Consider the following 12,294-nt stretch of genomic DNA (forward strand, 5'->3'; position numbering starts at 1 on the left):
TCCTCCTTGCTGTAGCATTCATGTTGTACCTCGTCAATCTCGAGCTGTGAGAGCAGTCCCTTCTTTCGAATGTTGGAACACTGAGCTACTAGTTGTTTCGCCGTCATTGTGGATGTTGGGTATGGAAGAATCCATAGGTCCCTCATCCTATTCATGTAGCCCCTTCCGCCGGGGTTACTTGCGTAGTAGCATTCCAACAACGCCCTGTTTTCGTCTCTTGCCCACTGATGCCTTTTTTTTCCAGTAGCCCACTTCTCGTCAGGGTGCCCTGGTTCCTCAACACCTGACGATATATATACAGTATATATATATATATATATATATATATATATATATATATATATATATATATATATATATATATATATATATATATATATATTAGAGCTGGGCGATATATCGAGTTTTTAAAAAATATCGATATATTTTTATACGAGATATAAGATGTGACAATATCCTTTATATCGATATAGTCTATGTTACGTTATAACTATACTAGTGGAGCCGCAAGTTTGCCTCTCTTTCGTTCACTTTTGTCTTTACGCAACATTACTTGGCCTCGCCCCTCCTTCACTGAACACAACTCCCCCTCCTCCCCCATCGCTTCACCTGCAGGAAGCGACAAGATGGACACTGCAAATCTCCGTTAACGAGTTACTGCGCATCGCCCCGTGCGTGGGGCTGGACGCCGTCAACGTGTTAGCTAGCTAACCACGCTAACGAGCTAACCACGCTAACGGCATGCAGCCCAGAGGCACTGCACAGCCTAAAATCCTTTCATTTTCTCAAAAGTTGACAGCGCGCCTTATGTATGAATTCTGGTTGTGCTTGATGGCCACGAACCGATTTTATGTGGTACACAGCGCTCAGCAATCTGTCAAAAAATGTTTTAGTACGACTTTGGTAAGCTACGGAACTGCACCGCTTGATGGATTGTTGGAGCATTACGGCTACCGAGGAGCCTCGCGGAGTGATACGTACTGTGCTTCAACGTAATATTACCCTACTGTGTATAAGGACCATAAGTGGCACCTGTTAAGACACGTGGTTACGAAGAGGATTTCAAACTCAATGCTGTCAGACACGCAGTAGAAGTTGGGAACAGAGCAGCTGTGAAATCTGTCTTTGTTACTATGCTCTGCGTCCTTTTAGTTTACATTTGACTGCACAATTGTGAGCTTTTGTTATGCACAAAAACAACATTGTTTTTCTTTTATTTATGGAGCATTATTATTTAATAAATGCTCATAATTTATTTTGAGTAAATTTTATGTACATCTATGCTCTATGTTAATAAAAGTGCCTGTGTGACATCTGGGACGCAAGCTTGACTATGAAACTCTTTTTGTTCTTACTTTATGGCTTTAAAAAAAAATATCGAGATATATATCTTATATCGCCGTCCAGGTAAAAAATATCGAGATATGAATTTTGGGTCATATCGCCCAGCCCTAATATATATATATATATATATATATTATATATACTATATATATATATATATATATATATATATATATTGTATCAACTTAAAATAGCCCATCCTGATCATGTGAATGATAAACTGTGATCCCAAAAATTATCTAGATATCCAATGTCTACTCTGTATTTTGAGCCGCACTGTCTTTTGATGTTCAAAGGTTAATCACTGACAGAACACTGATATGGTTAGCTGAGATTGTGTGTTAATAAAATGAAATTTATCAGACAAATTTATTGTTTGAATCAACACTTGTTGATTAAAACCATGTTGCACTGAAAAATTTGGAAGCTCAAGAGCAACCTAATGTTAAGTCGTGGTTTATAAGCCTGCAGCATGAAGGCCGATACCAGAACTGATGAAAACGTTTTATTCACATCAGGAATTTGGAGTTAAAATCTAAGTTATACCCCCTTAAACACATGCCCTACTCAATAGTGTTCTTCCAAGAGCCTTATAGGACTCTTCCCTACTTCTTGATCTGGCACACGTAAAAAAGAAAATCTTTGGTTTGCAAACCAAGTTACTCCTCCTTACCCCTTTTTCTTTTTGTGTTTCCAATTACTGTTTCCCTCATAGTATTTTTGTAGTGCTTAATAAGAATATGAGGCCCATTTAATACCTTTCTAGACATGTCTGCTCCAAACACAGCATCAAGCAACAAGGCACGAAACATTTAACCGCATATGCAGCATAGTACACCCTGTTACAAGCAGCACATTTGTGTAAACCAGGAAGTTAAAACCCTATTTGAAAATGCATGCATGCTAACTCCATGGGGCCACTGAGAATGGAAAAGGGCGGGGTGTGATTGCTTCAGACAGTAATAAGTGTTCACGCACTGTATTGAACACCATTCCCTTGGTATGTGGTCATCGCATCTCTATCTTTGTTGGCTAATTTTTAAAATGAGCTAATTTAGCAGGAAAGGACACAGTGGTGCTCATGGTGTTTTTTCATATACTGTATTATTAGAGTAGTTTCCATGAGGCTGTTTCAGAACCAGGTGAGATTATGGTTTTGCAGATAACCAGACAAGAGCCTTAGCTTTCTATGATGTTTTTAATTACGTAATGATTATTGTTTATTTACATTGTCTGCATACAATGACATTAAAAACAAAACAGGACAAAAAACAGACAACAAAGGAAATTAAAATGTAAGTAAATTCAGTCACGAGATGACTTGAGTGCGCATGTGCATCTTTGTATGTATGTGCATGTGTGTGTGTGTTTGAGTGTTTTTTGTATTTGCAGGTGGCTAATTAGCACTCTCACTGTCTTCCTCTCTTCTGTTCATTAAGTTTTTTTTCTCTTGCTTTTTAGTCCCGTCTCATTAAGGCTGTTCAGACTGTTTGAGGCAGGAAAACATGAGCTGAGAATTGTTGATGGTAATCTTCCTGAGTCATTATGTAGACTGAGCTTTCCCTTTAAATTTGGCTTTTACATTAATCACCCATGTGTCTCTATTTTAGCAAGACCTATGGATTACTCAAATATATACAGGGTGTATAATCTTCAATGAACAGCTTAAACCAACCCTTAAACCCTCCCTTGTGTGTCTCGCTCTGTGTGTATAAGCTTGCAGCTGTTTATCAGTAACTCTGTGTGGGATTGTGTGAGTAAGGATGTGATTACCAGAGGTGCTAACACTCTATAACAGTATTTGGTAGCAAAGGTTGTTAACTAAACACCTGTTAACAGGTTTAAAGCCTATTAGTAAATCCTTCCATCACACATTGTAAAACACACCCATCCCTAATTAGCCAGAAGCAGCTGGGAGACTTTATTGGCGCTCAGCAGGATCTTCACATGAAAGCTTCCTGATCATTACAACTAGCTTCATTAAACAAGTTACTGTGCACAGTGTGTATGTGGTGGGTAAGGTAAATGGCCTTACCCATTTATTTAACAATATATTTGTCATTTCTTGGCAATGTTTTTGTAAGTGTATTTGTGTGTTTTGATGTTTGCATTCAAAGTTCCAGAAGCTGTGTTTGATCACTTGTGCAGTTTGAACACTGACCAAGTCGATATATTCAGATTAGAAAATGGGCTCTAATCACCCTTATCGAGAGAGTGGTGAGTAAATGCTGCATTGTTGTCACTTTTAATGCAAGGCTGGGCTTTAATTATGGGATGGATTAGCGTGCAGTGCTAATAAGCAGGTGTCTACAGCTGTAATGAGTTAACAGCAGTTTTGGATTATTCACACTATTCACCTCTACAGTATAAGTAGTAAATCCCTTATAGTTCTCTGTATGAATAGATGCAAATAGAGAAGTTCCAAGACCTGTAACAGAGTACACAGTTATTTCTGTAATATTCTTTATTATTGGAACGTGCTCCAATTTCAGTTTCAGTTTTACTTACTTCAGTATATGGTGCCAAATTATAACAAGAGCCTCGGGTGTTTTAAACTGTAAACATCTACAATAACAGAGAGAAAACATCAAGAATCAGATTATCCCGTGTGAGTAAGCACTTGATGACAATGGGAAGGAAAAACTCCCCCCAGCAGAACCAGGCTCAGGTAGGGGCAGCCATCTGCTGTGACTGGTTGGGGGTGAAGAAGACTGCGTTCAGCTTCTTCATGTGCTTCACATGTTCACATCAATGATCAGGACATTCCTTTAACAGCTCTGGTTTTGCCAGAGGTTTCTTCCTGTTGAAAGGGAGGTTTTCCTTCCCACTTCGGCCAAGTGCTTGTTCACAGGAGGTTTTATTGTAGGGTTGTTACCATACAATATAAAGTGCCTTGGAGGGACTGTTGCTGGAATTTGACTATATATAACTGAATTGGACTGGATAGAACTAAACTGAACTGAGTTTAATTAAATTAGCTATAAAAGTCCTAAAACGTTTCTAAACGAAAAAAGTGGGTCAAATGTTATTTTTTGAGAAATGATAACTGCATGCCTTCATAATACTGAGAGGATTGCATGGCCTCTGCGCCCTGTCCCCATTCCTGAAATGACTGGATATAAACAATAGACATAGTTACAGTGATGTCATTAGTTGGTTTGGGAAATCCAGTTTTCACTTATTTTTCACTTTAAATTTAGATTTTTGGGAAGTCAAAATAAGTTTTTGAAGACTTTTCTTGTCTGTATGAGACAGATGTTATAGTTTCTTTGACTGTTGTGCTAATGTTCAATGATGTTAGAGGGCACAGTGAAGAGAAGACAAAGCTGAACAGCTTGAGGCGTGTAAACCTTTTTCTGCCAGGCCACACTCACTGAGACATCCAGTCTTTTTAATTTAACTTGTTAAATTGACTCGATGTTAAAATACGCTTATACAAGTCAAACAGATGAATGATCACCTAAATGTTTAAATCTGACACGCAAGGACAGAGATCTTCAGCTGGCATGTTCTTAATTTGTAGTGCTCCCTAAGAACGTCCATATGCATGTTAGACTGTATTTATAAACTCCCTTTTTTCTCTTTTTTCTGGATGGAGGTGCGGCAAATTGCAAGACTGTGACTTTAAAGGATTGACTCAGTTAAGCTCTTCAGTTGTTGACACTTGGGCCATAATTAACTCACACTGCCAGGTAGGGATGGGTACCGGTATCCGGTGCCATGATGGCACCGGTTCTGACATAAACGGTAGTAACCAGACCGAAAAGCAGCGCACATTTCGGTGCTTTATTTTTTCTTAGATGTCATACACTTTGAATTCTAGCCAATCATTTTACGTTTCCGAGGATAGTAGGCGGGTCCAGGTACGTACGTTCTTTTAGAGCAGCTACAGATTAAAAATGCCCAAGGCGAAGCGGTCAGTTTGGCTGTACTTCACAGCAAAAGATGCAAACTCAGCAGCCTACAACAAGTGCTTTAAGCTGATACTGTGATACTGTCAAAGGAAGTAACACCTCAAATCCGATGAAACACCTGGCGACGCATAGCGGGTTTTTTTAAAAGCCGAAAAATGCGCCGTATTTGATAGCTTGCTGCGAGACCTCACACCGTGCACATCTACTGCGGGTGTGGTGCCTGTTATTAGACCACGAGTTAGCAACATCCCCCAAATACCCGAAGAGGAGAGTCCTGGCCCCTAGCCCTGCCAGTGTAGCAGAAATGATGAGGATGATGATGCAGCAGCAGCCGTTCTTCTCTGCGTGAGTAGCTTCATGTTGTACGTGTGTAATTTACGTTGAGTAGGCTAACCTAGTAAATTAATGCATGTAAGGTGAACTAGCAAAAACCGTCGTAGTTACATTCAGCTGTCTTCTTGTTTGATGGCAGATACTCCCTTCACCCTGGCCAAAAAGGTTAAAATTACCAAAGAAAAAGTGGGAAACAGTTAAACATGAGAGGTTTTTGGACAAAGTTTGTGTTTTTTCCATTGTTTAAGCACTGCTTCCAGCCAAGAGTGATACCATATATGCCCTATAGCTGCAGAAAAGGCTAACATTGTTGTCTTTTTACAAAAAAAACAGCTGAACATGAGAGGTTTTTGGACCAATTTTGTGTTCTCCATTCTTTAAGCACCGGTTTGAGCACCGTTTAAGCACCGGCACCGTTTCAAAAGTACCGGTTTGGCACCGGTATCGGATAAAACCTAAACGATACCCATCCCTACTGCCAGGTAACCATGCTCTGTGTTTCTATGTGTGCATTTGGATTTATCTCCATGACACTAAGCCTTTAGTTTGAAGTGTCAAGTGAAATCTTATTTAGATGTAATATTTTCTTATAAAGTTTAATGAGCAGATAGAGTGTACATTTAAAAATAAATAAACCGGGGGGGAGTTCAGTTGAATGTGAAATGCTTCCTACAACAAAATCTTTAGAGGCAATAAGCCAGTTAAGTGTGATAGTGCATCAGCTCCAGAGTCACTTAAAGGCAGCAGCACTTAAGGGCATAATTCACTTCAGCACAGCATTGCCAGTTTTCAGCAAACAGTAGCAATGACTCGCCAAGTGCTCTTTTTACTTTCTGTAAAGATTTGAATTCAATTATAGTCTTTTATTTATTTGAAAGTGTGCAGTGGAACAGCATGTAATATGTATGTATGTGCACAGTGTCGTCAAGTTTGATTCAGACTGACAGAACCAGATTTAAAAAGCATTTAAATGTAGTTTCTAATGATAACAGTTATCTCCTGTTGATATGATGGAAATGTTTGTAAAATGATACCAAATAGAAAAAAAATGAGCAGTGCATCAGAATAGACCAGAGGTTCTCACAGTACAGATTTAAGGGCCTACTAAAAATTCACAAGTCAAACCTATTCATGCGGTTTGTCACGTATCTGTTCAGAGATGCTGGTTTTTGGGGGGGTTTGGTCATTGTCATTGGTCTAAAGTTCTTTCAACCTTTAATCAGTCAACCTTGACACTAGCTGTTTTGTGGTGAAATCAAAGAGAAGTGCTGCCCTGGTCTCTCTCTGTGCTCTATATAATAATGTGATATGAACTACAGTGCATACTTGCTTTGTTGCACTTGTGGGCAGCAATCAATTCAACTTAATTCAGTTTTATTTATATAATGCCAAATCAAAGTCGCCTCACTGTGCTTTATATTGTACAGTAATGACCCCACAATGTCAGAAGGAAACCCCATAAATGCCACAGAGGACTGTCACTGTCACCCGTCAGCACTTTAAGAAGCCTGAGAACAGACACTTTCACAATTACAACCAACCCAAGCATAATTGTATTAAAGTTATTATTTATCATGTGGTGCCATAGCCCTTCTTCTGACGTGACACGAAGCCAAAACTAAATCTCAGATATTTTTTACTTAACGTTACTTAATTTGTCAAGTTGTATTTAAGCCCAGATGTTTGTTCAACCCATCTAATTAAAAGTCCATATTTCAGTTACCGTGATTGTTTTATTATTATTATTTTTTACATCAAGAGCACCACTATCATGGCAGTAATTAGAAATTGTAATAAACTTTATTGGAGGTTTACTTGTTGTGGCAGGAATTAGTCTGGAAAGGAAACAGACTTAGTGAGTAATTAATGATTATTTAACCACTACAGATGCAACTATTTCTGCCAAAGAACAATATCCACTAACTGTGAGGTCTGGTAATGCAGCTGTAATATCCACTGTGTTAGATACTTTGTGGGGCTGGACAGCCAGGCTTCTTTTACGTTAGTTCGCTCAGCAAAACCTAAAATCCCAGTCAGAGATAATGGGCATTGTGACAGTTTAGCAACTTTCTTTGTTAAACTGGCTTTTTGCTTTAGGTTTGGTTTGTTTCACGTGTCATATGATAGTGATGGGAGGTCCAGCTGTTTTCAAAGATTCAGCTCTTTTGGCTCAGCTTCCTTAGAAGAGTCGGCTCTAAGAGCCATTTGATTTTAGCCTAATTTAGCAAAATGTAATAGTTTGTGTATTGGGAAGCAAATTTGGATTTAGTGTTTTCATAACAGGCATGTTAAGACAGCAACTGTTACTGTTGCTGTCTTAATAAAATAAAATAAAATAAAAATCAACTCAATTATCTTTATGCCTTTACTACTACTGTGGAGAACATGTGGTTTAAGGCCTGGACAAAGGATTGAAATCTTTTGTCCTCAAACTCTGCAGGTGCAGGTGGTGATTAGTTCTTAGATGTCTGCAGGTTTGTTTTTGACACTGCTCTAAAGGACATTGTCTTTTTAACAAATTCAGCTCCAGCTTTGCATTTCAATATCTTATCATGTTGAAATGCAGCCAGTTCAATTTCTTCATTTCTCCCAATGCTGCCTACATTTAAATCTGGAGTGTCATCTTTCTGTCACTCCGTCAAGCTTGTCTCCATCACTACACAGGCTCATTGCCACCCTCCTACTTTGACATTAGATATGATTCTTTTCTGTTTTTACATCAGATTGGCCGCATGGGTCTCCAATCAAAATAAAGTCCTGCCCTGCCTTCATGGATTCCCAGCAGAGCTGAACAGCACGAGCTGACAGAAGTCTTCTTGTTCATTACAAAGAATCAGTTCTTAGAGCTGTCTCATTCGCGAATGACACAAAAAACTCTGACTTCAAGCTTGATATAGTTCTTTAACGCATTAATCTTAGTACCCTTCGTTTCTAGATATTGGCTTCATGTATTTGCAGACGTATCTCCAACACAAACTGTAAAAGCTGCATACAGGGAACCACTCACTGCTGTTTATCCTGCAAGATCTGACAGGGAAAGAAGGAAAAATAAGGGAACCACAGACAATAATGCTTTGATTTATCCAGAATATATTTAGTTCAGATATTGTTTTCATCACAGTGGGATTGTGCTGGTTTCAGTAGGAAAAGTATGCAGCTCATTTAAATAAAAAGTTGTCCGTTCATGAAGTGTGTCAGTATTTTATAAGTATGTCATGTTTCTGTATCATCTGTCTCCTGTTAGAGCCTCTTACCCAAACATCAGCCTGTTTAATGCTCTCACATCTTCAACATCTTAAGTAAATTATATTTCACTGTTAATAAAAGAATATTTACTGCATCAGTTTTTCTTCCATTGTATCTGAAACATACAAGGATCAAATCTTTTACTTTATTTTTGGGATCTTGCCCTTAAATATAACTCAAGCTTTCACACAGTGCTCATTGTATATTAATATGTGTGTGTTAGACGGTCACACAGGTATAAATGATATGAAAAAGAAATACATACTTCGTGAAATTTAACTCAGTTGTCTCAAATATTACATTTGTTAAAATTCAGAGCTTTTTTTTAAAATGGTGTATATATAGTAAAATATCAATAATGTAAATCCTGTTACATTTGTACCATCAAAATGAAATGAGACTCGTTTCTAGAGCTACACTAGCAAACTAGTTTATTAGCTAAACATAGCATCATTGTTGGCTAGGTCGTAGGCTAGACCGTCCAATTTAAAAGCCTTGAACCTTGGTCTTCAGACACAGCCAGTGAGTGAGCACTGTGTTTCTTACTCGCTAATTATTTTCAGAGGGTGTGGTTTGGATGAAGCAAGATTACACTATGAAATAAGACGTTATCTACAATCTATCTACATGCAGATAAGCTACACATAGGTCGTGTCCAAATTCATGGCCTGCATCCTCCTGAGGACCCGGCCTTCGCGGTCTATGTACTACTTTCTCGCCTGAAAATATGTTAAAAGTTTATTTTGTGACCCAGAAAGATTAGTAAGAGTAATTTTAAAACTTAGTAGCAGCTGCCATTATTGGAAACTGGAGTTTGGCTGGGCCGCGCTATGAATTCTGGGATATGGTGGGCCACGAAGAACACACCCGACCCATCCTTCAAATTCGGGGAAAAGGAGGACGCATTTGTCGGCTGCATTCGGAGGAGTCTACGAATTTGGGCAGCCTTCGGCGCGTCGCTGTGACGTAATTGGTCTACAAATGCGGCCTAAGGAGGATGCAGCCCATGAATTTGGACACGACCATAAACACCGCTGTGCGTTGTAATGGGAACAGGAAGTGATACTCTAATGCAGAGCGAGAGCGCCACCAAATGGAGCCACAGAAGTTAAGAATTAGGCTTCCAGCTCGAATTTGCAAATGTCAGACTTAGGCTACGTCCACACGTACCCGGGTATTTTTGAAAACGCAGATTTTTCTATGCGTTTGCACCTTTCGTCCACACGTAAACAGCGTTTTTGGTCACTGAAAACTGAGATTTTTAAAAACTGGATATTTTTGAAAACTCCATTTTTGCATTTACGTGTGGATGAGAAAAACGGAGAAAACGCAGTGTCAAAGGTGTGCGCATTTTTTGACGTCACACTGTGCGCCACGTTATTGTTTCGGTGAAATGAATTTCTACAATACTATTACTGTCAATTGTACTCTCTGCAGTGTTTAAATGCTTGCATATACACACACAGTTACTGTCCCTCCACACATCTTTGTTTACTTTTTCCCACTGAGGCTTCTAGACTTCTGATTGGCCAACATTTCTGCACACTTAGGAATATATTGCCACCTGTTGCTTTGGCATGTTCCTAGCAGCGTTTTCCTTCATTTCTGCCTTTACGTGTGGACGGGATTTTTTTTAAAAACGAAAACGGAAAATCTCCGTTTTCAAAAATACCCGTGTACGTGTGGACGTAGCCTTACTCATATAAAAAACATCCAAGTATGATATTGTCATGATCACACAAAATTTACGTGAATGTGTTTGAAGGTGATGTTTTTCCTTCTTTCAACGGACTCCCAGGCCATGTGTTATTGGCGCTGTGACCTCAGCTCCTTGTTGCTTCTTCCAGTCAGGAAAGCACAAAAATCTTACTCCACTCCAGTCGTATGTTTGGCTTTTACAACACAGCAGGTGACCATCATGATGGTTTTCTAATGTCCACAGTTTGACTTTAAACCCAAAGTCTACCTCCGTATGTTATCTGCTAGGACTTGCATGAGCAACAGTTCTATACTGCATTGCGTTGGTGACATCACAATCCTGAGCTTTATAGTTTGCTTGCCTAAAATCTCCATAGGTGTGTTTCTCCTTATTCTTTGTTGCAATTTGTATCTCGTTTAGTACATCAACTAAATTTACTTCTGTCGGCTATTAAATCTAATTATCCTTTATCATGAATCCAGCAATTGTGGAGAAGCTAACCAGCCATTTTCACAACATTGCCAATTCTCTGAGCCACACTGCTCAAAACATTTTCCACATTTTCAACATTTATCAAAATGAGGTTCTTCAAAAGGAGTTTAAAAAGTGCTGCTTTATCTTTTACAAAGTGAAGCAGCTTCAGTAATGATGAAATGTCATCATCTTCCAGCAGGTAAATAACAGCTTCGGGAAAACAGACAGGAGGTACTGATGTGGCCGCTAGCCTTTATTTTTAGCCTCAGACTTGTCAGCATTATTGAAAGGAAAAGTGGTGAAAGGCTATGTGCTGCACTTCTAATGAAATGGCTTAATGTCCCGCTGCAGCCACAAAAGAAAAGAAAAACTTTTGTCCTTCGTTCCCCTTATGATGTCATAATTTCCGACACATCCTGCACCGGGTCGGCTGATTCTGCCTTCATTAGTTCGATTGCATAAGACTGAGTTACACATACACAGTCCTTGCAAATATTCAATCTCTATGAATATGAAACATCTTCTCCCCATTAAACTGCCCTCTCTTAGTGTTTATATTTTTTCCAAATTGTTATCTTTGCTATTTTAAGATTTCACTTGATAGCTTATGCAATGCGCAGGCTCAATTGTCCTCAATGAATCTGTTTGTGTGTGTGTGTGTGTGGGGGGGGGGGGGGTGCTTGGGCTCTTATCATCAGGAGAAGCACTTGTGTCTGTGGGGGCATGTGCATATGTGTGTGGTGTGAAATATTGCATGAATATGAAAATTGCTCCCATAAATAGGCTTTACTTTAAGTTCTGAGAAACTTTAATTTCAACCCCCCCATGGCATATGAATCTCATCTCCACATCTCCTCTGAGGATTCTCTTAGCGACGCTTGCTCTCAGTTGCTTTCCCTATTTTTTGTTTTTCTGTCGCTGTTTCTTTTCTCTCTTCATCCATCTTGTCTGTTACCCGACCTTTTCGCTTCTCCTTTCTAAGTTTTGCTGTCACATTCATATCTCCGAAACTCTATCGTTGCACAGAGGTCACACAAGTACAATAGCGATACTCCGGCCACAAATACCAAATGGGAGAAAGTTGGAAATCAATCCGCTTTCACCTTTTAAACAGCCAGTGGACGATGGAGTGTCTAGGGCTTTGTGCGCAGTCAATGATGTGCTTCATATTTGCTTTGGAGAGTCAAGTCAGTGTGTAAGATTGTCAGTGATTGTCAATATCACAACTTAAATTTGCTTGTCTTACATGGAGGTAGGACAGACAACTCAGTGACAGAGGGACAG

This window comes from Neolamprologus multifasciatus, chromosome 2 (assembly GCF_963576455.1).
Source record: "Neolamprologus multifasciatus chromosome 2, fNeoMul1.2, whole genome shotgun sequence".
Lineage (NCBI taxonomy): Eukaryota > Metazoa > Chordata > Actinopteri > Cichliformes > Cichlidae > Neolamprologus > Neolamprologus multifasciatus.